The sequence below is a fragment of the Lagenorhynchus albirostris genome, chromosome 12 (genome assembly GCF_949774975.1).
Source record: "Lagenorhynchus albirostris chromosome 12, mLagAlb1.1, whole genome shotgun sequence".
In the NCBI taxonomy this organism is placed as follows: Eukaryota; Metazoa; Chordata; class Mammalia; order Artiodactyla; family Delphinidae; genus Lagenorhynchus; species Lagenorhynchus albirostris.
This window is the reverse complement of record NC_083106.1, coordinates 58496254-58522569: the sequence shown is the minus strand read 5'-3', so window position 1 is coordinate 58522569 and position 26316 is coordinate 58496254.

The following is a 26316-nucleotide window of genomic DNA, read 5'->3' as shown; positions in this document are numbered from 1 at the left end:
TATTTCCTTATTCTGTTCTGCGGTAGTTATTTCCACTATTTTGTCTTCCAGGTCACTTATCCGTTCTTCTGCCTCAGTTATTCTGCTATTGATTCCTTCTGGAGAATTTTTAATTTCATTTATTGTACTGTTCATCATTGCTTGTTTGCTCTTTAGTTCTTCTAGGTCCTTGTTAAACGTTTCTTGTATTTTCTCCATTCTATTTCCAAGAGTTTGGATCATCTTGACTATCATTACTCTGAATTCTTTTTCAGGTACACTGCCTATTTCCTCTTCATTTGTTTGGTCTGGTGGGTTTTTGCCTTGCTCCTTCATTTGCTGTGTGTTTCTCTGTCTTCTCATTTTGCTTAACTTACTTTGTTTGGGGTCTCCTTTTCACAGGCTGCAAGTTTGTAGTTCCCATTATTTCCGGTGTCTGCCCCCAGTGACTAAGGTTGGTTCATTGGGTTGTGTAGGCTCCTGGTGGAGGGGACTAGTGCCTGTGTTCTGGTGGATGAGGCTGGATCTTGTCTTTCTGGTGGGCAGGACCCCATCCGGTGGTGTGTTTTGTGGTGTCTGTGACCTTATTATGATTTTAGGCAGCCTCTCTGCTAATGGGTGGGGTTGTTTTCCTGTGTTGCTAGTTGTTTGGCATAGGGTGTCCAGAGCTGTAGCTTGCTGGTCGTTGAGTGGAGCTGGGTCTTAACATTGAAATGGAGATCTCTGGGAGAGCTTTCACGTTTGATATTACATGGAGCCGGGAGGTCTCTGGTGGACCAATGTCATGAACTCGGCTCTTCCACCCCAGAGTCACAGGCCTGACACCTGCCCGGAGTACCAAGACACTCTCAGCCACACAGTTAGAAGTAAAGGCAGAAAAAAAGAAAGAAAGAAAGAAAAAATAAAATAAAATTATTAAATTAAAATTTTTTTAAATTATTAAAAGTAAAATTTTTAAAATTAAAAAGTAATAAAAAAAGAAAGAAAGATGAGAGCAACCAAACCAAAAAAACAAATCCACCAATGATAATGAGCGCTAAAAACTACTAAAAAAAAAATGGGACAGACAGAACCCTAGGACAAATGGTTAAAGCAAAGCTATGCAGACAAAATCACACAAAGAAGCATCCACATACACACTCACAAAAAGAGAAAAAGGAAATATATATATATATCTATATATAAAAAAAGGAAGAGAGCAACCAACTCAATAAACAAATCTACCAATGATAATAAACTCTAAATACTAAACTAAGATAAACATAAAACTAGAAACAAATTAGATGCAGAAAGCAAACCCCAAGTCTACAGTTTCTTCCAAAGTCCACTCAATTTTTGGATGATTCCTTGTCTATTCAGATATTCCAGAGATGCAGGGTACATCAAGTTGACTGTGGAGATTTAATCTGCTGCTCCTGAGGCTGCTGGGAGAAATTTCCCTTTCTCTTCTTTGTTCGCACAGCTCCTGGGGTTCAGCTTTGGATTGGCCCTGCCTCTGCATGTAGGTCACCTGAGGGCATCTGTTCTTCACTCAGACAGGACGGGGTTAAAAGAGCAGCTGATTAGGGGGCTCTTGCTCACTTAGGTGGAGGGGAAGGAGGAGTACGGAACGTCGGGCAAGCCTGTGGTGGCAGAGGCTGGCGTAACGTTGCACCAGCGTGAGGTGTGCTGTGTGTTCTCCCGGGGAAGTTGTCCCTGGATCAAGGGACCCTGGCAGTGGCGGGCTGCACAGGCTCCCAGGAGGGGAGGTGTGGATAGTGACCTGTGCTCGCACACAGGCTTCTTGGTGGCTGCAGCAACAGCCTTAGCATCTCATGCCTGTCTCTGGGGTCCACGCTGGTCTCTGCGGTCCGCGCTGGTAACTGCAGCTTGTGTCTTTCTCTGGAGTTCGTTTAGGTGGTGCTCTGAATTCCCTCTCCTCACACACCCCGAAACAATGGTCTCTTGCCTCTTAGGCAGGTCCAGACTTTTTCCCGGACTCCATCCTGGCTAGCTGTGGTACACTAGCCCCCTTCAGGCTGTGTTCACGTAGCCAACCCCAGTCCTCTCCCTGGGATCCGACCTCCAAAGCCTGAGCATCAACTCCCAGCCTCTGCCCTCCTCAGCTGGTGAGCAGACAAGCCTCTCGGGCTGGTGAGTGCCGGTCGGCACCGATCTTCTGTGTGGGAGTCTCTCTGCTTTGCCCTCTACACCACTGTTCCTGTGCTCTCCTCCATCTCTGCCAGTGAAGGGGCTTCCTAGTGTATGGAAACTTTTCCTCCTTCACAGCTCCATCCCAGAGGTGCAGGTCCTGTCCCTATTCTTTTGTCTCTGTTTTTCCTTTTTTCTTTTGCCCTACCCAGGTACATGGGGAGTTTCTTGCCTTTTGGGAGGTCTGAGGTCTCCTGCCAGCATTCAGTAGGTGTTCTATAGGAGTTGTTCCACATGTAGATATATTTCTGTTGTATTTGTGGGGAAGAAGGTCATCTCCAGGTCTTATTCCTCCACCATCGTGAAGGTCTCTCCAAGACCTTTTTAAAATTAATTTTAGTACTCTAAGTGGTTGTGATTGTATGATACTGAGACCAAGACAAGTCAGTGCCAAAGCTGAGAGAAAAGTGATTGGGCCTCTAACATCTAGCTCACCTCAAATGCAGGGCTGTCAAAGTCTAAGGAATATTTTGGCTTCAAGTTAAGATAAGATTGGTTTGAGTTTAAAAGAAAAATTCTATCAAGGATTGCATATAAGAGGAGAGTAAAAATTCATCAATTATGAGAAAGATAATTATTAGGGAAAAAGATTTCAAACTTATCTAAGAGTTTACTTTAAATTTTATTAATAAAATTGACATTTTATTATTAAATGTAGCGACAGATTAATACTGTTAAAAACTCATCATCTTAAAAGATGTGTATTTGGATGACAAAGAATGGCGTATCATGTTTTCATGCAGTGGTCTTCATTAGAAAGCTCCAGAAGATGCTGTATAAACACTTAATGTTTAGAAAAAGTTGCATTAGTGTATCTAATTCACTGTCTTCTCTCTTTTGTGAGAAAGCTGAATTCAAAATTACATTGATAAAAGAAAAGCAATTGTAACAGTCCTGACTTATACCTTATAACAAAAAAAGGGATGTCCCTCTAAAATGCCTTGTATATAAAGTTCATCTATTGGATATAAATAACTATTTAACACATTGAAGTTTCCCTTTTTCAGTCCTATAGTGCTGTTTTATTCTGTCTTGTTTGCTATACAGTCAGATCTGTCAAGATTAACCATTTCACTTTTAGGCCTCCATTAAGATTCCATTACCTATTTTAAATAGGTAAAACTTAGATGTGCTTTGGCATACTTTGGCATAGGCTTTGTACTTCAGTCTTATTAGCACCAAACTGTTCCTCTGTGGTCCAAAGGTTGATATGCTTACTTTTTATTATAGAAAATTTCAAAAAATATAAAAGCAGAGAGAATGGTAAAATGAACTTCCATGTACCCATTATCCAGCTTGGGATTTGGTCTCCCCAAATAGACACAGACTTTTAAAAAATCAATATTAGGTCCAAAGCATCAAATATAGTACTTTGGAGTGAAAAAAAAAAGTGTTCCGTAAACATCATATACTGACTGATAATTTAGTGAGGTAGTGCGATATACCACTAAAAATTATGAGCTCTAAAGTCCAGAAAAATTGTTTCAGATTCTGGCCCTACCATTTACTATCTACAGGATCTTGGAAGTGGTGTGCTTATAAATGTTTAATAACTGGTTTTAAGGATGTGAGGGACACTGATCTGCAGCGTTTGCCCATTTCCCTGGTGTAAATGCTCCCACCATGGTCAATTTCAAGTTGCCACCATGAGGTCACTGAATATGGGAGCTGAGAAAAGATAAACACAGGTGGCTCTCCCAAGCTAATACTAGCCAGCTCCAGCCACTACTGGATCTTGGGTAAATTATAAAAATTCTCTAATCCCAGATTCATCAATTTTAAAATAGGAAAAAATAGCAGTACTTGCATTGTCATATTACTGAGAGATTAAATGAAATATTGCATGGAAAACTGTTATCACAGTGCCTGGAACTTAATATGCTTTCTATGCATTCAAACCATGTTAGCCTTTTCTATTATTAAGCAGTATGAAGGCCAAATGTCACCAAAGACTGGTTTTTAAAAAATACTTCCTTTAAAAGAACTTTTGACTATCCGTATGCATTTTTATTAAGTAGGACTTCTGAATGGTTATCTGAAATATTTCTAAACATCAAGGCAAGAAAGTAACATAACACCATGGAATCACCGAGAGAGAGAATATGACTATCTTCAGCATACTGGCATTAAAAATGAATTCAACCACAACAATTCACGGTTAAAGGGGATTTAAATCTCAGGGCAAAGCCACATTTCACTGATTTCTATGTCCTCAGGAATACTGCCTTTGATGCACTACAATGATTTTTCCTTCCCTTTCTTTGCTCTCAGCCACAGCCTGAACGTGGCAGCACCAGTGCTACAACTGAGAAGGTACAACAATTTGTTCCATTTTGAAACCTACAATTCTGTATATGATCGTTATACCCCGGAAGTATTGATACAATTCCAATGGTTTCAAAATACATTTTAGTGGAAGTTTTAAGGATACAAAATTCACTTTGTCGTAAATCCTTGAGGATATAAAATTTGCATTTGTTAATCACATTTTAAAGCACTTTCTCTAAAGGTGATGATTTTAAATCCTTACTGTTTATTGGAAGCATCATTCACGTGGTTTATTCTCACCCAGCTCTGAATCTCAGTCTTAAAGACTTCCCTTGCCTCGGTCTTAAAGACTTGCCTTTGCTCTGCTTCATGCCTCATATATAATTCCTCTTCTCAAAAACTCAGAAAATGATCTCAGAAATGACCTAAACATAGGCTTGAGCCCCATTCTGAACCCAGATCTCCAACCTGGCAGCAGAGGGAGGGCACCATCCATCAATCCCACTATGCCACCTGCTTTTATTAGCTGTGCTGCAGAAGAGAGTCTAAAACCAAGACAATTTTATTTTATTTACTGATGGCACAATGTCAGTAGCTTAATCAATAGATACGGGCTAGAAAGAAGTATGCCACCACCTTACCCAGGAGATTCAAGGTTTAGAAGAAAAGAGCATTTGTGAATTAAGAAACAAACTCGTCAAATGAAGGTTAATCCTGACACATAGCCCACTAGTTAGAGGTAGGAGGAGAGAAAGTCTTAAAATGCAACTCTCTTATGTGTTTCCCCTAGAGACTCTTCAGACAGTAAAATAATACCTTGTGAAAAGGGGTTTCCTTTGGTCCCCTCAAGGAAAAAAATAATCCTATCTGAAAATAGTTTCTTCTAACCATGAATGGTGTTATTTATGAAGACTCAACCTACATATCAACATTCGCAAGTTGCTCCATAAAGAAAAAGTTCACCAGATAAAGAAAAAAGCTCAAGGACAGCAGTGCAAGAAACCCAGACCTCAAGGGATACTAGCAAGGTACCCTTTCTTTGAAAAGTACAGTCTCAGTGCCACTTTCTGTCACCTCTTCCTTTCCCATCTCCCTAGGACCCAACCCCAGAAGGGCATGTAGGACTTTTCTAGGACGCCTCTAATTATGGTTTGAAGAAACAATTTGGGCTCTTTGCTTTTGGTATTTCAGTTCTCTTTCTGTCGTTAAGGGAGAAAAAGCATCCATCACTTTTATTACCACGCAAAGCCAGCCAGGGTTCTCTGAAGCCATACAACCGTCATTTAGCATTTTTAAAGCCAGATCTGAAAATCTGTCACCCCGGTATCAATACTTGAACATTGAGTTTCCAGACGACATAAATCTTCCATAGCCATGCTCGGCAGTGAGCTAAGTCTTGGACTGCCTTTCTGGCAAGGAGAGAACATCCTTGGGACACCTCAACCCTACCCTAATTTCACTTTATGCAGAGACAGATCCTCATTTGAAAGCTCCTCGTGAGCCAGAGGGTGTGTGCCTTGATCATTGCTGAAACGTGCATTTCCGTATAGAGACAAAGGAGCTGGTTTTTACTCCCAAGCCCTTTGCTACTTAAATAAAGTTATTGGCTGCCTAATGAATGTTAGCTGCAGTACTCCCTATGGTCAGAGGGCTCTTGTTTAATGAATTGCTTAATGTGCTTGATTACTGTTACAATGTTGAGTGAGGAAAAGGCAAGAGAGATTTGAAAGATTCACTGGAGGATATGATGAAAATGAATTGGATCAATAGAAACTTTTTGCTCATCTCTGAACAGCACATTGGGGGTTGTATTGTTAGAGTTGGGGGATAATGCAATTTTGTGGCTTGTTGCCTTTTTATAATTCACAAATATAAATCTCCTTCGACAGTGAGTTTTAGGGCTAGCCTTCCCGGAGTTATAAATGATCCCCAGACTCTAGCCCTGGTTACTTACACGGACAGATAAATTAATTAGGAAAACTTTTATGCCAATTACTTTATGCCCTTGGCTTTCATATGTTTCTGAAGAGCAGCAGCTAATTAAAGATATGATTCATAATTACTGGTCGATCGAGTAGTTGAGTAATGGAATCAGGAACTGTTCCAAAGAAAATTATCCATCACATCATTACTAATTGTTACATAATACATAAGGACATAGAATTCAAATAAAAAATTACTTACTTTGAAAGGTACATTCCATTTTTTTTTAATTTAACAATTATAGACGTGAAATGAGTTCTTGCAATGCTGAATAATGTAGTAAGTTGGGGTGGGCTTTTTTGCTTTTTTAATGTAAATACTTCTACTGAATGAATGCAAAAAACAAGGGCCCATGTAACTTCAAGGTTTAGTAATCACTGAGTTCATGCTCTTTCCTATGAAAAATTCAAACTAATGGAGGTAATAGTCAAAATGCATTGTCCTTTCTTCCAGCTCTACCCTTAGGATTTGCTGAAACCCAGTAGGCCCAAATGGGAAGGGCTATGAGGGACCACCCATTGGCATGCACTGGATTAGGAAAGTTCCCAGGCTCAGAAAACCTAAGAATGTTAATACTTGGAGAATACCGAAATCTTCCGAAAGAAGACAATTGTCAAAGGCTGTGTATATCCCAGATCTGTCCTAGCTTAGAGTAATTATGGGTCTTTGTTTGAAGGTAACACAGGACCAGAAAGGTGGAGATAATCTCACACAGAGGAGAGCTTTGTAGAAAAGAGTGAGGGGAGGCCACCAGCCCATGGCTTTGATGGGGTGGAATGGGGTCCTCCCATCTGGGAGTGCCCACCAGCAAGCAACTCCCAGTGGGCGCAAACCCACCTTCCATAAACCCTGAGTGCTGCCTCAGCAAATCCCTTCCCCTCCTATCTCTCCTCCAGATTTCCCTGCCTTTCCTCCCTCTTTCTAATCCCTGACTCCAGTGCCAGTGACAGTCCACAGTGGCATGTTTAGTGACAGAGCAGAACAGGACAAGAGAAGGTAAGGAAATAGGAAATCGAGGCTGCAGATGCCTTCTCTCATCTAGTGCTCAGTCAGTTGCTGTCTTGCTGAAGAACCCCTTGTCTGAGTCCCATCTCCTCCCCCACATCCTCTGACTAAATACCTAAGGCACAAAGAAGGGTATTCTGTGTTTCCATCTAGTCCGAAAAACTTCCTCGCCAGGTCTTGTGCAGGGAGGATCCTGGAGAGAACGACAAGAGGTGAAGTCCCCAGCACCGAGCCCCTCCCAGTCTCCCAGAACGGCAGTGTGAAAGGTGCACAGACGAGGGACCTCCAGGATTCAGACGAACAGGAGACAGAGCTCATGCCTGCAACGGACTTCAGATATGAAGAGTGCACTGGTGAGACAGAGTTACATAAGTCAGAAGAACCTCCCCTATATTATTGAAGGATTCTTGAAAAAGGATGGTTTTCACTTTCATTTATGTTGTACAAACGCGGACAATAGCGTAGAGGCAGGTCCTGAACTGCATGCACTGAGAGCCATAGATGGCTTAGTCCCGGGGCAGCCTGGGGAAAAGGAAGCAGATAAACACAGCTTGAAGACAGCGAGCAGAAGGCAGGACCCTGATGGGAAAGGATGAACAGCCGGAAGTATTCATAGCCCAGATGAGGTTTGTTTGTAGGAGCCCCTTCCGGCCAGCCCAAATCTAGTTGTGGGATAGAGCTGCCGTCTGATCCAGGTGAAGGGCAATTAAGGTGACCTTGTCTTAGGCTCACACAGAGGGAAGAGGATGCAGACAGGAATGTGAGTAAATACTCACTGTGGGAAGGCTAGTGTGTATTCTCTTCCTACAGAGAGACAAGTGCAAATAGCAAGCATTCAATCTTTAATTAGAAGAATACTTCATGTTTTTCTTCTGGGAGGGTCCCATTTGTACTACAAGTAGGTAAGGGTACTTCAGTAGCTGAAGGCACGAACCTCAGGGCCATTTAACTAAAATCTCCTCCAGGAAGAAGGGACAGGACTACTTAGAAAGCAATTACCACATCCCGAGGGCTGACGTTTCCCTCTTGAAGAGAGGCAGCCCTCTGTTTTGAGACGGGAGATTTGACCAAGCAGCTTCAGTGTGTCTTTGTGTCTTTGTGTCAGTTTCAAAGCCTCACGCCTTGGCAAGTGCAGCAAGAATCAAGTGCAAAAGAAAAAGGGAAAGAAAAGAAAAAAAGAGATTTCAGACACACCACCTGCTGAGCTTTCCCAATTTAACAAACTTATGTGAGGTCTGGAGAGAGCAAATGAGTGCTTCTTGGATATCAAATCAGGCCTTTATTCACTTGGCGGCAGTCTCCAAAAGCTGTTCTAGTCCTAACATTACCCCAAAGAACCTGAGGGGCACCTGTGTGGCCCATTAAGGCAAATGTAATCAAATCCATCTAGGCACTGGTATCGTTTTTTGAGAACTGGGGCTAAAGCTGGTGTCTTCTATTCCTATACGACGCCTTGCGGGCTGTTGGTTTGGAAAATACAGTTTCACGACGGTTAGAAACAGTTTCCTTAAATTTAACATGGGACCCAAAACACAAGGGTGACCACCTCCAGACCAAGTCATTTTAAATGATTAAAGTGAGTCTACTAAAATCACAGTTTCAATCCTCTTAAAACCAGAGTCCTATAAGCTGAAAGGAAGGAACCGCAGAAAGTCCCTTGACTCGGTGCCCTCCCTCCTCCCTCCACCTTCCCACCTGGTGAAAGCGTAGACTATTAAGATAGACGGAAATATAGCCCATATACAGACTTCATTAGTATTCCCTGTCCTCTCCTCTATGTAAATGAGAAAAGTTTTCCCCAGATTGTGCTCTCTGAAGGAACAGATCCCCAGCTCACCAGTGATAACGCACTCAAATAGTGCACACGTGCATGGCTCAACACTGAGTGGGACGGGGCAAATTGTCGCCCGGATTCACGCCCGGTGAGCTCTTGGTTCCCATCTCCCAAGACCTCCATTCTTCCACCCAGCTCAGATCAAGCCCCCATAGGGAGCTGGTGCTCAACAGAACAGGGGAAGAGAAACAGGTTCTATTATAAGGGGAGGAAAGCCAGGGGCATCCCTGAAAGCATGGACCACGTTTCTGTCTTCACCTTTCACAGTGAGCTGAGCCTTTCAACATTTTCAAGCTGTTGGCGTTTGACCTTCGATCCAGGCCAGGTACTGAGTGCAAGTTTAACATTCATCTCTCTGTTTGGCATTTTCAAATCTCTGTGCAAGAAGGCAGTCCCTGGAATATTTTCATAGTTTTATGACTGCCTTAAGGACAGTTTCTCCAAGAAAAATTATGTTAAGATTGAGCTTGGCAAAATCTTTTTCTATGCATTTTTTAAAACTTGGCATTCTCTTTTGATGGGCACTGAACATTCAAACAGTGTTTCTAAGGCTCCTGATGGCGGCCACTCTGTCAGGAGTATAATGTTACATGATTCTGTGCCAAGGAGGTAAATCATGGGGGAAGTCAGCTTGACAGTGTCAGAACCAGCGTCACTCAGTTATGGACACTTGAGGCCCATGTCACCAAGGGCCTGACCACAGAGCTGAAAGGCAGAAACTCTGCGGTTCTGTCCTTTTCTGCACCCATCTTGCTGTGTGACCTAAAGATAGTGATTTCATCCGTTCTATTGCCGTATGCTCAAAAGCAAAAGATTTTCCAGTATTTATTGGAATTACTGTTTAGCACTCTCTTCTTTAAATAGTTTTCTGACTCAGAAAGTCTTGTGTAGATTGCTATTTTGAGCCAGATTCTCCCAATGTGGAAATTCCTTAGGTTTGCATTAAGCTCTTTGGAGGAATGAACTAACTCTTTCAGGCCTGTAGTATAGCGTCTAATAATTTCTTTTGAACTATAAATAAATGCATTGTAAAAGTTGAGTAGGTTTGACTATTAAGCAGCAGAGTCATTTTTTCCTCTGACCACTAAACCTGTGAGACCTCTGACCTTGTTGCAAGCCAGTCTAGGGCACGGTCACAAAAGTATGAGAGAGTTGCCAAGAATTAAGAGAACTTCGGGACGTGGAAGTTGATGCCTGCCTGACTCTAAATTCTCTAAATTAATTTTGGATCCTCTGAATCCTTTCCATTTTAATTGCAGAGGTGAGGTGCATGATATCGAAGGGCAATTTTTTTTTCTTTCAATGTTACTTTTCGGCAGGAAAGATGTTCATCGTTCAATGGATCCCTTTTAAAATGCCAGCCGTTATGGAATCTCAAACTTGGCTAAAAAGAAAAGCTCAGCATTCACAGGACTTTGGAGAGTCTCCGGGCACTGAGAGTGTTCTATCAAAGATTATACTCAGGCTTCAAATAACATCTCTATGTTGACAACTTCCAAATGTGTATCTCCAACAGAGACTTCTCCCCTGAGCTCCAGACACACATATGCAACAGCATACTCAATGTCTTCTCTTAGTTGTCTACGAATATTCCACATTTAAGGTCTAATTAAAACTAAATTCCTGATCTTATCCCTTTCCAATCTGTTTTGCCCACCACTTTTCCCATCTCATTAAGTGGAGAATCTAGCCCTCCAGTGAGCTCAGAATCCTGCAGACATCCTTGACTTGTCTCTTTCTCTCATAATTTACATCCAATCATCAGTAGACCCTTTTGGCTCAACTTTCAACATGTATCAGGAATCCAGCCACTTCCCTCCCTCCACTGGTGTCACCTGATCTAGCCACCATTATCTCTCACCTCATCATCACAAGAACCTTCTGACAAATCTCCCTCCTTGCCCTCCTGTCTCCCAAAAGTCTACTTTCTCAACACGACAGCCAGAAAGATCCTATTAAACCTTAAGTCATATATTACTCCTCTATGAAACCTCCCAGTGGCTTCCTATTCTCTCAGAGAAAAAGTCAAAATTCTCACAATGTCTACAAGCCACAAAAACTCACTACCCAAGCTCTTTCTGGGCCCATTCCTTCCCCCCCACCTCCCTTCCTCCCTGTCTTCATTTTTCCCTCCTCTCCATACACACAGTCCCTCCTAAGAGCCTTTGCACAAGGGCTGTACCCTCTACTTGGAACGTTCTTCCTCCTAATATCCACATGGCTTTCTTCCTCTCCCTTTAAAGCCTTTGCTCAAACAGCACCTCCTCAATGAAGCCTACCCTGACCTACCTACCTAAGCTGCAGCTTCCCCCACTACTACCCCTACATCACCCTTACTCTGTCGTATTCATTTTCCCTAGTACTTTACACCTCCCCCAATACTATAAATACTTCTTTATTGTGTTTATTATCTCCTACCTCTTCCCCACCGCTACAAAGTGAGTTTCCTTGGGGACAAAAATCCCTAGACTTTGGTCTATATTTTCACTGACGTAACCACAAAACTCAGAACAATACTTAGCACATACATATTTGGTGAATAGAAGAATGTCTCTTTCTTTTGAAATAATTTGCTTAGCAATGAAAATATCGATGCCTGATTTCTCTGTGGAATACTAATTGCCACAGAAATTAATTAAATTAGTACAAACCTATTAACTGATAAAGTTATTATTAATATAACACTAAATTATTTTTCTCCTATCTTTCATGAAACATTATAAACCTCCCAACTGATATGTTTTAATGGAGTACCAAGAGGTGAAAGTTAGCCAATTAAGATTACAATTTTCAAATATACTCAAAATTAGAATTTTCTAAAAAATAAAATGTTATTTGGCCTTTCTTTAGTATCTAAATAAATATTAATATGGAAGAAATGTTGTTAAAAAAAGAAAACGCTTGTTCTCAGGGATCTGTTATTTGTAGCAGCTATTCTTGAGGCGCTCAGTATGAATATGATACCAAATAACACTTCATCGTAATGGTAAGTGTTAGGCTATTAAGGGCTAGTAAACAGTAATGTACATTTCCCTCAGAGTTCAAAACCAACTAAAAGATGGACCCTGAAAATGGACAGATAGTGATCAATACTGCAGCTGAGGGTTTTTTTGTTTGTTTTCTTAAATGCAGAATTTATTTAGATGAGGCAAATCTTCAGTGAGGTTGGGCAGGTAGGTAGAGATCACTAAAGGCTTGGTTCTCTACCCTGAGGTGTTTAGACATCTAATAAGCAATGTTAAACACTGAAGAAAACAAATTGACATAATTAGATTTGTGTGTTTAAAAAGTCACTCCTGCTACAGTATAGAGTGTGTGTCTTTTTTTATCTTTTTTAAATTGAAATATAGTTTATCTACAATGTTGTGTTAGTTTCTGGTGTACAGCAAACCTATTCAGATATAGATATAGATAATATATACATTCTTTTCCATTATAGGTTATTACAAGATATTGAATATCGTTCCCTGTGCTATACAGCAGACCTTTATACTTTATCTGTGTTATATATAGTAGTGCATATCTGTTAATCCCAAAGTCCTAATTTATCCATCTCCCCACACCCTGCCCTTCCCCTTTGATAACCATAAGTTTGTTTTCTATGTCTGTGAGTCTTCTTCTGTTTTGTAAATAAGTTCATTTGTATCATTTTTTTTTAGATTCTACATAGAAGTGATATCATATGGTATTTGTTTTTCTCTGTCTGACTTACTTCACTCTCCAGGTCCATAATAGATCATCTCTAGGTCCATCCATGTTACTGAAAATGGAACATTGCAGTTTTATTGTTGGTAAAAATGTAGGGAGAGACTACAGCTTAACCTGTGGCCAAAATCAGAGGTCCTTCCACCGGCATTACCCCATCCCCATAGTCTAGACCTTGGGACCGTCTACTGAAGAAAGAGCTTGGGTTTGCTGAGTAGATCAGAACAACTAAGATGGAAAATGCTGCTGAGCCCCAGTAGTGGGTGAGAGAGAGGCCTGGAGCTGCAGAGCTCCCTCTGAAGGCAAATCTGGACCAGAAGGAGTTGTGCTTATCACCTGGGGGCGGGAGCAGAGCAGAAACACTCATGTAGGGGCAGGTGGATTCGAAGGAGACAGGAAGGAAAGGCCAAGTCACACACACCCACGTCCTTCTCCCAACTTCATGGATCAAATAAAGGACTCCTCCATTGTTGGCTAGAAGTTTGTGAGAGAAAGACGAAAAGTGGGAAGCCCTCTTCTCAGTAACCCAGGATCACTGGAAAATTGTTCTGACTACAGTGAGAGGTAATAGAAAAAAAAGACAACCTCATTACATTTATTCTAATTTCTTATCTCTTTTAAAGCAGAGGACACTGGACTGGCTGCAGAATCTTACTTAAGATCTGCAATTTCAACCAATGTTTTCTCCTACCCTGGCTTATACATGCGTTTATACACAGCACTCCTTCAGACTTGAAGAAGCATATGTTTTCTTCACCATCTCTACCAGCAAACCAATCCCCCTGAACCATCTTTTTGCTTTTCCTGCTTGCTTCAAGAAACCTTACATTCTGGGAGTTTCAGAGGAAATATCACAACATTTGTTGTCATTGTAAAAGATCATTTAATATTCCGTGGGCACATGCCATATGTTTTGAAGGAAGATGATAAGTACTGTTTTGTCACATTTTCTTGGCAAAATGCAAAATGGAGTGAAAACAAAGACACTTTCCATACATGAGGCTTTAAGAAAATATTGGGGAAAATATTGCAAACCGAGTTACAATGTGCCACTTCTGAATTTTCTTGGTTAGAAAAGAAGTTCACAGTTATTCTCCTACCGCTTTACAATAGAGAGTTGTTCACACCGAGCCTTGGCCACATGGCACTACATCTTATGGAAATATGTGTGGTCTGCTCAATGAGTGAAAGAGGATCTGTTTTTCCATCTTATGATGCATTCAGCACACACTTATTTTCCTAAATAAAAGCCACTACCGCCCTAGACTTACACTAGGGAATGAACTGTGACAATGTGACACATAGGCAAGTGCTCTGCAATGGGATTAAGGTTCACACCATAGAATTAAAGGCTTTAAAATAGCACAGTTAATATCCAGGGGAATAATAAAGAGAAAAACCAAGTAATATATAATCACAGTATCATACTGGATAGAAAATCAATGGGAAAACTAGGGAAGCACTCCACAGGAGTCTGTTTCCATTGTGGCAATAGTGTATGGAACTGTAAAACATATAGAGACATTAAGATTTAAATGTTCTAGTCACTCACTAAAAAACAAAAATCACATAACTGAAATTAAAGAAATCTTAATGAAAACATTTTGGAAATAGGACAGGCTACCTGCTGTAGGTGCTCTAAGGGACAGAACAGCTGTATCGATCTTTAACGTTAAGGCAATAACATGCAAGTTCTGTCAATCAAATGAGAATCACTCTTAAAGGGTTAAGGCCAACTTGGACTTGGTTGAGTTGTTATTAATTTCTAAAGTATTCATTCGGTAAAAAATTGTATTCTTAAATAAATAATATAAAACATTCGGTTCTTAGCAAATATGTCCCTCACTCTGAAACATCCTCAGGGTACAATGACACCCAGAAGGAGTATTTTAAGCCTTGGTGGTTGATGCTGAATCATAGTTTTCCCCACAAAGTGGCTCGTTGTATGACTTCAGAGAAATGAGACATTTTGCCTTGGCTTTCACAGCTGTAAAATGGGCTTCGATGTAAGGAAACTTCCATCTTAGTATGAACTTGTCCAGAACTCATAAGAGATCATTCCTTAAATGAGAAAGCTGTGGATGAAAGATTATTCTGAAACAAGGACCCAAGACTAGAATGCTAGTGAAGCGTTTGGTTCTCACTGTTCAGAGCCTAGTAGCTGCCCTGAATATCCCCACTTTCTCCTCTGGGCAAAGCCTGTGTGGCGGGTCTCGGAGGGAATCACGTTTATTATGTCAAGTGTAATTTTAGGAGCATGGACCCTGTAGCTCCTTAAGATGTATTCCATCTCTCTGGGGAATATCATTAGTCAAAAATGTGATGCCAAGGGGAAAAAAACAAGAAAAACGTGTTTCAACAATACAAAAATAATTTGCTTTAATTTTTCCAAATACCAAATTAAAATTGGCAAATATGAAAAGTTACCCAGACATTGAGATTTTAATTTTATCTCCGACAATTTGAGAACCTTAGTAAAGAGCCTGGAAAAGCCATCCTAGCAAAATGGATTTCTTTCTACCATGTGTGCTCCACTGGCTGTCCTGGCCAGAGCTGACTTCTTACAATTTGCTTTGCCAGACATAACAAAGACAGGCACAATCACTGTGATTAGCATCAGGTGAGGAATAAACAGTCTGCGGCTGAAGCAGCAGGCTCTAAATAGATTTCTAACCTAGGTATGACCAAGACATGTAATATATCCAGAAATTTGCTCAATTACATATTTAGTCAATTTCTCTCATACTCATCATGTCCTTTGCAGTTTCCGAACACATATGTCTAAATAATATTGACTGTAATTTTTGTGCAGTATAGGTTGGCGCATACTGTGACTGGGGTAATGCATCTCATTGAATTTTTTATAAGAAGTTGGAGAGCCATGGCTATTGATTTTTGCCCCCATTAAATTTTGGAAATCAAGAAAAAAAAGCATATCAGATATCTATAAAATATAGCTTTAATGTATTCAGCTGTAGATATTCTGAAATCACAAGAAAAAACATATTTTCAATGCTACATTTAATAGTATTTAAGGATATTCATATACATATAAGCATATATGGAATATGTGTCAATTCAAGTCACTCTTGAGAAATATTATCAAATCTAAAGAGTGTTTTTTATGTGCTTAAATTTGCATGTTTCTCAATTTTTGGAGCAATATTTTAAACCCATGTAGTTAAAGAGCTCCTTATCAACCATTATCTGATGTGAGAAATGTTTATACTAGAAGCACCTAAAAGAAGACACTCCAGGAAATGCACCTATCTGCTAGGGCATCTCCATTTAGAATCCAATGCATGCCACCCGATTACACCCCATTCCATTCACACCATTTACAAAGAGTGAGTGCTGATCAAAGGTGCTGTAATGTTGATAATACATCCAGTTTGGACTTTTGATTATAAGAAAAGTTCCTGACTTACTTTTTAAATTAATAAAAGACTTTATGACAAAAAAGTGGACTTAAAAACGTTAGATAAGAAACTCATCTAGTAATATAAATTAAGTAAATTAGCAGTCCTTTTGTAAATTTTTAGAAATAATTAATGCACATATTAAAATAATCTCTGATCTTTCTGTACAGAATTAGAACAAGTTGAAATTAAAGAGACAAACCATAAATTACTGGACCTTCTTTTCTGAAGTATACTTTATCCCAAACTTCTTATGGAAAAGTGCACCAAAAATTTATCTTCAACTCACAAAGAGATTTTATTTTTCCTTTGGAATTGGCAAGCTTAGAGAAACCATCCAGGAGTATGCAATTTCTCTGTCATGCTTCATGTGATTTCCAAATATCCATTGCTTGAATTAAAAATGATAATTTCATGAAAACTCACCATAAATGTTGAGTATATCGCGAACAGTCTTCGAAAACCCCTCCACCACCACCATCTTCGCCTTTAGCTAGCAAAGCTCAAACCTGTAAATTAACATGGAAGTTCTGAATCCTTTAGTCTGGGATGTTCATAATTCAATTGGGAGCCTAAAGATATAACATGATTCTTTTATTAAGTACCTTATTGCATCTTATAAACAGGTTAAAGATGTTTACTTCTTACCTTTTGAAGATATTATTAATCCCGATAATATGTAATAACCTATAATATGTAATATACAATTGCTCTTGCTACTGAGGGGTCTAGTTTATCACCCAGAAGCAGGGACGGATCTCACAGTGGCGGAATTGGTTCAGTCCAGATGAAGGTGCTTTAAGCTGTTCGCGGAGGAGCTATCACACCAGGTTAAAATATTAGTGTTATCATTTTAAATGAAGTTATTCTTATTAGTTAGGTAAAAGACCCTGGAGAGGAGAAGCGTTAACTGAGCAAGCAGGGTCGCTGCTGGAGTTCAAGGCTGAAAGTCTGGAGAGTTGGCTCAAGCTCTAGATATGTCTCCAGTGAGCCGAATTACCCTCAGTAAAATCACGCATCTTCCTTTGGCCTCAATTTCCCCCTTCTTTTTTTTTTTAAATGAGAGTTGGGTTAGAGCAGGGGTGTCAGCAAACTCTTTCTGTAAAAGGTCAAACCGTATTTTTTTAGGCTTTGCAGGTCAGATGTTATTTGTTACATATTCTTCTTTTTTTTCCCCAAAAATGTAAAAATTATTCTTAGCTCACAAGCTATACAAAAACTGGTGAACGGCTGGTTTTGGCCTGCGGGCCATTGTTTGCTGATCCTTGGATTAGAGGATAACTAGTGTTTCTCATAGAGCCAAAATTTAACGTTGCTATGAGTAACCATGACTTCAAATCACTCTTCTGTAGCATCGGCCCAAACATTAATACCAAGAAATCCTGGTAACCAAAAAAAGAGAATGTCAACACCATCTCAAAGATGTTTTAAATTACCATGGAACTTTCAATGTTCTCAAATTACCATGGAACTTTCAATCTAGCAAGCATTTGCTAGTCCTTACATTTCAGATAATTGTACACCTATATTGAGAAGGTGTGCTTTATTCCGCATGGATGAGTTCTTGTCCTGAGGGATAAATATTATTTGCACAGAAACAAAATAACAAGATGAAAGCAATCCATGTGTCAAACACAGCTTGCAAGAGCAGCTCAACAGTATATCAACAGTACATGACATCACCATTGGCAGCATCCCAAAGCAAATGCCCAGTGCAGCTTCCGATCTTCTGCAGTAACGTGGGTGGATTGCTGATCACTAATAGCTATACAGATCCTTGGAGCAATGGTAAATAAAAATTCTGTATACTTATTCTAATTTTTTTAAGAACTGAAAGGAAAACTATCACTTACGAGCACCTACTATGTGCCAATCCCTTTAAATATATTAATAGTGATAATAACAAATACTCATAAAGCCTTCCTATAGCCAGACGTTGCTGCAAATACCTTATAAGCACTAACCCATTGAAACCTAAGGACTACGCTATGCGTTAAATACAGTTGACCCTTGAACAATAAGGGTTTGTACTGATCAGGTTCACTTATACCCGGATTTTTTCCAGTAATAAATATTACAGTACTACACCATCTGAGGTTGCTTGAATCTGTGGATGTGGAACCATGTATACATGGGGGGCTAACTGTACCTGGATTTTTGATTGTACAGGGGGCAGAGGGTTGGCTCCCCTAATCCTGCCACCCTTGTTCAAGGGTGCCCCATACTATTATCAGTCCTATGAGGTAAATATTATCACTGGCATTTTTATAGGGGAGGAAACAAATAGCCAGGGAATTTAAATCTCCTTTCTGTTTCTTTTTTTCCTTTCCTTTGTTATTCATTTTTTAACGGAAGTGGTGACAATATGAATGCATGCAAATATAATTCCTTAAACACAGATCAGAGCTAAAATGTAGCTTCATCTAAGTCCAAGTCCAAGGTACTATCGCCATAACACCAAGGGTAGGATAACAGTCCAAAGCCCAGGAATACTTGGAACACGGGTTCCCCTGACACACAGGTTCTGTGTGACTCCCAAGTTAGTACCATATTATTCTCAGTTAGGACTCAAACACTACCCACTGTGAATGCTACGTCTCTGGACCTGTCAAGAACCTAGTGTGTGGATTTTAACCAGTAGGAAGGATAACAATACTTTAGAACTTGAGGTTCCACATGAAGAATTGTTTCAAAACACACACACCATGCTGAAATGCTTTAGTGGATTCGAAAATTTGATGTGATAGCTCTGTATCTAATCTGAAAACAGGAAGGAGCTTGGTCCTCGAAGCATCTTAATCCTTGAGAGCAAGCATTGAGGACTGAGAGCAGCACTTCACCCCGAATATTGAGCTTAAAGAGTTTAGAGACTGAGATTTATTCTCAGGATATGACTTCAAGCTTAATTTCCCTTGAATGTGTAAAATAAAACTGATTGCAGAAACCACGGACACTGTGGAAGGAGAATGGGCTTTGGACCCAGCCAGACTGTCGGTTGAATCCCAGCTCCATTGCACACTATCCACATGCTTAGACATAAGGCTTAACCTCTCTGGCTCTCAGCTTCCTCATCTGTAAAGAGAGCAGAAATATATACCTGCTTTGTAGGGCTGGTCTAGGATTGGAGATAAGGTAGGCAGAGCGCCTGGTACATAATAGGCATTCAATAAAGGATAGTTCTTATTGTTTATTAGATATATTTATGTTTGACATGTCATGAAAAAGTCTTAATATTTGTGTAGTGCAACCAATCCTCCCTATGGAATTGTCATAACATCATAATTATCCACAAATAATTATTCAGTTCCCCAAATATATAAGTCAGGGCACACTGTATCTTTAGATCAGAAATATTTATTCTCTAAAAGTAAAATTGCCAAGAGTTGTTTTTTTCTCAACTAAACATGTACCCTTCACATACCTGGCACCTAACATCCCTCTCCAGACAAAAAAGAAACAAAACCGCTGTGCATGACGGGGCATGTAGAAGTGATGGTTCCACCTGCTAGAGAAATGTTTATCGGGAGACTTAATTACTTCAGAATATGACTAAAACTAGCAGGAAAACCATCTGGAAGAAAGATAACAACAGAGAGTAACTGCTTGTGCAAATCATCAGGTCATCGTGTGGAAGAATTGTAACTAGCTAGATGTATAAAGTATAAGGCCAACGTTTGTTGCTCATAACAGACCATTCTGCTTCCCGATATCGTTAGCCTTGCTGCATTGACCACTGGAACACAAAGCTAAATCGTGTCCAATCTGAGTACAGTTTTATCTAAGGCATGATACAACTCTCCCCTGGCCCTTTCATTTATTTTTTGTTTGTTTGTTTGTTTGAAATATTTTTAAACTATTGAACATTTGCAAACACATACAAAAAAAAAAAAAAAAAGAAAAAACATTTTCCTCTGAGCCATTTAAGAGTAAGTTTACCAAGCTTCCCTGGTGGCTCAGTGGTTGAGAGTCTGCCTGCCGATGCAGGGGACACGGGTTCGTGCCCCGGTCCGGGAGGATCCCACATGCCGCAGAGCGGCTGGGCCCATGAGCCATGGCCGCTGAGCCTGCGCGTCCGGAGCCTGTGCTCCGCAACAGGAGAGGCCACAGCAGTGAGAGGCCTGCATAAAAAAAAAAAGAGTACGTTTACCAACATGATTATTCCTCATCAGTTCTGAATATTTTAGTAGGGAATTCCTACAAAGACATTCTCCTATATAACCTCAAGAAAACTAACAAAATCAGAAAATTACTCGATACGTTATCATCATCAAATCCACAGATTCCACTCGAGTTTCAGCAGTTGTTCCCATGCTGTCTTCAGTAACAAAAGAATATCCACCATTATGCATTACATTAGCTGATACATTTCTTAGTCTCCTTCAGTCTCAGGTAGTTCCTCATCTCTTCCTTGACTTGCCTAACCTTGGCACTTGTAAAGAAGCTCCTAGAATGTCCACCAAGTTAGGATTCCCTGATATTTCTTTATGATTAGATTGATTTTTTTAAAATTGTGGCTTCAGTGTTACAGAAGGTAAGCTATATTGCTATTTCTCTTTTTTTTTTTTAACATTTTACTAGGTGGTACATCATTTTGAGTTGCTCCACTATTGATGGTGTTATCTTTGATCATTTGATTAAGGTGGAGTTGGCCACATTTCTCCACTGTAAAGTTTCTCTTTGTAATTAGTAAGTATTTAGGGGGAGATACTCTGAGATAAGGTAAATATTCCATTCTTTATCAAACTTTTACCCACTGATCTTAGTATCCATTGATATTTGACAAATGGTGATTTTTCTAATTCAATCATTTCTTCTACCTTATTAGTCAGGAAGAGCTCTCTTTCCACTATTTATTCATTTATGTATTTATATGTGTACTATTTTCAAGCTCAGATTATCTAGATTTGACCAGTGAGAGCCCCTTCAAGCTAGCGTCTGCGTCCTTTTGTCATGTCCTCAACATCTTTGAGCACTTCCTTAATTTCTGTCACTAGAAGATGTTCCAGGGTGATTCTTTGCTTGCCCAGTCCCAAAAGTAAAGCCTGTTATTTTTCCAAGGAGTCCTGGTTCCCTTTAGTGGATAATTGTATTTAAGAAACTAAGATCTGGGCACTAAATATGCTTTGTTTTGGGGTGTCATTGTTCCCAGACCCATATCTATATGGGTCCAATTCAACATCACAGAGTTTATTCTAGTTTTGTTTCTTGCCATATATTTAACTCCATTCTCTAGTAACAAGAAACCTAGTTACTGTTATCCTTATCATATTAACCAATAAACTTAAACGTTATCCTTATTATATTTATTATTCTAATCCCTCCTGTATCTAAACATCTCACTCACGCTCCAACACCTTGGTCTGGACCGCTGCCATCATGCTCCCCCGGGATCTCCTTTGTCAGTCCACGTAGGCTCTGCCAGCTCATGCTAGGCTGCTTCTGCCACTGCCCTCCCGCCTGACTAACCCCTTGTGGACACCTACTTTGGTCAGCCTCACATGATAGCTTTTGGACGGTTATTTAGGAAGCAAAGAAGGCAGGAAAGCAGGCAGGTAGGAAGAAAAAAAAAATCTTGCTCTTTTACTTGATTTTATTGTGGGTTTTGTTCTCATTTGAATAGTTTCAACAATATATATGCATCTCTCGTAAACTGCTTTATATCCTATTTGAAGGATATAAACAATATAAAACGATGCAAACAAAAGTTTCACCTGGACGAATTCCAGAAGAGTTCTGAACAGTATGAAAGTAGAGTCTTAATCAAATCTGCATTTTAAGACCTCTCAGAACATGAAAGTCTATTTTCAGTAACATGCTCTATTCTACAAAAGCCAAGGCAGATGAAAGGAATGGCCCCAGGAACGTTAGTGGCACTTTTGATTCCGCACACCTTCTTACCCACATGGATAGTGTGCATGACTTGTGTGATCTTGAGCATTTTGCTTCATGTTTCTATGAGCTGATTTCATCATCCATGAAAGGGAAAGGCTTCTTCCCTTCCCAACCTCAAAGGAATGTCATTTTGATTTTTATAAAGAACAGACCAGTTTGAATTTCTCAGCAGTAGTCAGTATATTCTTAGACCTTAACATGCCTTCACAGATCCATGGAGCAAAGATCCCTGTAGATTTAGGATTGAAGGAAGGGACAATTTCTCGGTCTCCATCACATGATGGTGCCGCCCTATACAACCTGCTTCTGATATCTTAAAGGGAAGGTGTTCAGGCTTTGAGTGGGCATGGATCCAGCAGCCAATGGACTTCAATAGGAGACAGAATGCCATGGTTCGGGGAAGCAGCTGCTATTAGGTGGACATGCCTAACTGGGTCCTATCTACCAGCTGGAGAGAGCAAAGGTAGGAACCAGTCGTCCTGCCTTTGCCTCCCAGATCTATAACTTAAATTGTACTAGGGAGTAATTAACTCAAACTCTCTGAGCTAGCTTTTTCACGGCACACTCTGGGGTCAAATGAGATAACCTATATGAAAAGATCTGACTTACATTAGGCTCTTAATAAATATTAATAAATACTGGAAAAGTTTTTATCTCATCTTTTATTTTAAACATACAAGGATGTTTATTGCAGCGTTATTTATAGTGGCAAAAACAAAAAATAAAAAAGAAGAAACAGGGCTTCCCTGGTGGCGCAGTGGTTGAGAATCTGCCTGCCAATGCAGGGGACACGGGTTCGAGCCCTGGTCTGGGAAGATCCCACATGCCGCGGAGCAACTGGGCCCGTGAGCCACAATTAATGAGCCTGCGCGTCTGGAGCCTGTGCTCTGCAACAAGAGAGGCCCGCGCACCACGATGAAGAGTGGCCCCGACGTGCCGCAACTAGAGAAAGCCCTTGCACAGAAACGAAGACCCAACGCAGCCATAAATAAATAAATAAATAAAAATTAAAAAAAAAAAGAAGAAACAAAGTGATTGTCCATCATATGGGTAATGGCTGAGTAAATGCTAGTATATCCATACCACCGAATACCAAGCAAATTTTTAAAATCACAACAAATTGAATGAAGAAGTAAGTAAGTAAGTATTTAGTTATCTTCCATTAAGCTAGACATTAAACAGATTTGCAAAAAACAAAAAGGAAAATGTCACTCTTTATGTTGACTTTTGTTCTCAAAAATATAAGTATTTTTCATTAAATATATTAATTGTGTTAACATGTATGGGTTTATCATTGTTATTTTAACTGAATTTATACACAAATTTTATAACAGTTTTCATCAAATGAGAATTATAAGGAAACTACAAATTTTTTATTGACATATAATTGATATATAACATTATATTGGTTTCAGGTATAAGGAAACTAGAAATTTAATTAGAAAAAAAGAAAAACTAGACAGTACAATACAAAAAATTGGCTAATGACCTGAACAAACAACATCACAAAAAGAAAATCCAATGACCATTAATTATATAAAAATATTTCTTATCCTTTGAAGTAACATGAGACCAATTGTTTTTCCACCATCCCTGAAGGTTTCTAGTGACTAGAAAATTATTCTCCAATGACATTAAACCTAATCTGAATCTAGAGATAAAGAGAATTTTCCCAGTTATTTAAACCAGAGGATTATGTTGGTTACATTGCCATTGAGTGGCAGAGCTGGAATTTAAACATACCTTTAAAATAAAATAGTCGTCATCAGATAAGCAGTTGTCCTGATGTTCATGAGAATACATTACTGACACTCATCCATGGAAAGCTGATTACAATACTTGGCCAGTCCACCTTCAAGACTGCCATAAAGATCAAAGAAATACTTATGTGCAGAAGTCATTTGGTAACTACATAAATATGAGAAATCATTTGTTTTAGAATTGCTTTTAACCAAAGAATCTGAAGTATTGGGTGATACAATGCGGTATTGACGGTAATGCAGTCCAGATAAGCCAGGAAAAGGCAAAGAAGAAGCACCCAAGGTTCCTAACTAGCCAGGTGGTATGTGAGGTCCTGCAGGTGAAAATAAAAACTATCATCTAATCAGAGGCTGCACAATGATATTCAGAGCTATTCAACAGTATAGACAGCACATCCTCAGAGAAACTAATAGCGCAATATTAAATTCAGATCTCAAAGTTATAAGGAAGAAGAAATTTCAGGCAAAAAATAAATGATAACCACTTTGGGGCATTTTTGACCATAACTTTGGAAGATAAGGGTTAAAATACTTTTGGATGTCACTTGTGCCCGTATATCGTGACTGCCCAATTCATGGATTTGAGAAACAAAATTGCAAACCTCCAGATACCTGGGGACATCCTCTGCCATTCATTTGGGAGCAGTATTCCCTTTGCAATAAGTAAGAAATCTAGGGAAAAAAATTAATGGCAGGGTATGGCCTTTACTCAGTAGAACAGAGATAATAGTGGCTTGTGGTGTAAGGAGAAAACAATTAATTGCAGCATTGGTGTCTGTGCCGAATTCCCACGTCTAGCCACGGAAACACTTGTTCACCAGAGAGAGGCATCAAAAACAGTCAAGGGAAAGGCACCCAAGACTCGTTCCCGACTAAATGTGTCCAGTTAGCTGTGGGCCAAAACACCTTTGTAACTGAGTATTTGTATATCCAGACACCTCAAACAGGGCAGGGTAATGCCTTTTCCTATCCTGCCCAAAGCCAAGGATTTAACACGGTTCTGAATGCTTTACCTTTTCCGTTATAGAAACTCTTACACAGCAGAGTACCTGTGCGTTTAGTATTTGAAAGATATTGCAGTACACTGCAAAGAAAATTTCGCTAGTCTAAAAGTTATGTTTCAGGAATCCACTTAAAGATTTTTCCATTTGTTTATGCAATAAGAACTTCTATTGTGTGTGCCTGCTTTTATAAAGGAAAAATCAGCTAATCCAATCTCCTATAATTACTTCTGAACGTGCACTGTATCGTTGACTTTCCCTGGAAGCTACACCTAAGGTATGACTAAGTAAGAGATACTGGCTTGAGAGATCTGAATCAGGAAACACTAGGACAAATTGAGATGGACTCTCTCTTTGTGTCTCTGCCTCACTTCTATTCAAACAGGAAATAGGATGCCTCCAATTTCACTGATTACCAGTTTCAGTATCAACTTATCAAGACAATGATAGGCCCTTTACAAATGTTCCCCTAATGGTATTTTCCCAACAGAAGTAGAAGCTGACCTATAGTTCTTGGAGCTATTGTAAAAGAGCACATTGTATTTGCCTACAAACACTTTTAGCCTTGCTAGCTGGCTGCTTAATTTAATGTAATTGAGCCTTGACTCGAAGAATTCTGACAGAATGTTTAAAACTCGGCTTTCCTGTGCTCTCTCTGAATTTGGATTCACTTACATTTGACTTATTTGATGCATCATGTCAGTGAAGTTGATCCCAATGTTAACATTCAACTTCCTCAAGAAACTCAAGGCAGACACAGTACAGAGAAGAATGCATGTGTCTGGTTATTCTTGCAGGGGATTCTGGGTGATGGATCGGACCCTTGCAAAAGCATAGTCACCATCACAGCTGATAATTGAAAGACCAGGGGTTTTCAAAATGTCATTATTTTTATTTTAGATGTGCTGGCTCTTCTTAAGATTCTTCAAATAAGCTGCATCCTCTGATCTAAAATTCTGCAATAGACAATGTTGCAACGTCCTTCAGAAGGAGGAAGACAAATGCTAAAGAGATGTGACCCAGACAAGAAAAATATGGTTCTTAAAATAGCAGGACAAGACATAAGGTGGATGGGAAAAGCAATTAATTTGCAGTTAGGTGATTTAGGTTTAAACCCAGGCTCTATGACTTTATTAGTCCCTGTCTCTAGCTTCATTTTCTCCCTTAAAATGTAAGCAATTAAACCTAGATCTTAGGAGTATTGTTATTAATTTTATTGAGATAAAATATGTGAAAGTGTTTTGTAGACAGTTAAGTAATACGCAAATAGTATGTCGCTA